The sequence below is a fragment of the Schistocerca nitens genome, chromosome 3, assembly GCF_023898315.1.
Source record: "Schistocerca nitens isolate TAMUIC-IGC-003100 chromosome 3, iqSchNite1.1, whole genome shotgun sequence".
Classification (NCBI taxonomy): Eukaryota; Metazoa; Arthropoda; class Insecta; order Orthoptera; family Acrididae; genus Schistocerca; species Schistocerca nitens.
The window spans coordinates 416,954,428-416,955,291 of NC_064616.1; the positions used below are offsets into that span (position 1 = coordinate 416,954,428).

Genomic DNA, 864 nt, shown 5'->3' on the forward strand with positions numbered 1-864 from the left:
GTATGACTGAGTCATCTAGCCTTGTAATACGAGCCAACGGGACAAAACTGTGTTGATACTACGATAGGACTGAAAACTGGGGAAGACTACAGTCGTTATATTTCCAGAGGATATGCATCTTATTGTATGGCTTCATGACGATATTCCATAGGTAAAATGGTCAACCATTCATTTCTCTGGACAGGGACTCCTCAGGCGCATGTTGTCATCCGAACAAATGCTAGCATACAGCTGGTAGGAGTGTGGACTATTAGCTCATTTAATCATGCAGATAGGTTAGAAACATTGAAAAGAAAAGTAGGACACAATGGGAATAGGTGTAGTATTGTGACATGGAGGACGGGACGTCTGGTCTGATGTGTGCAGGTTTATCAACGCAGTATCAAAGAGCGCTAATGCAGGATTCGGTCTGATGATGAACAAGAAAATAGAAAGGTGAGTGAACTGTCACTAACAGTATAGCTTACGGATTATCATATTCCCACTGAGCGAGGTGGCGCAGTGGTTAGCACACTGGACTCGCATTCCGGAGGACGACGGTTCAATCCCGTCTCCGGCCATCCTGATTTAGGTTTTCCGTGATTTCCCTAAATCGCTTCAGGCAAATGCCGAGATGGTTCCCTTGAAAGGGCACGGCCGATTTCCTTCCCCATCCTTCCCTCACCCGAGCTTGCGCTCCGTCTCTAATGATCTCGTTGTCGACGGGACGTTAAACACTAATCTCCTCCTCCTCCTCCTCCTCCTATCATATTCCAGCAGACACAAAGCAATGGTCCACTATATTTGTATAATATTACATTCCTGATACTTCCGTAGCTGGTGAACAGATTGGTAAGTATATCATGAGATGAAACAGATTATTCA

At 45.0% G+C, this 864-nt stretch overlaps 1 non-coding gene across 1 annotated transcript; it reads left to right on the forward strand.

Moving 5' to 3' along the window:
* The first annotated feature begins 487 nt into the window (after window positions 1-487).
* On the forward strand, window positions 488-560 carry Trnaa-cgc (transfer RNA alanine (anticodon CGC)). The gene has a single exon. It is a non-coding gene; the product is annotated as a tRNA-Ala (tRNA).
* The last annotated feature ends 304 nt before the right edge of the window (window positions 561-864 follow it).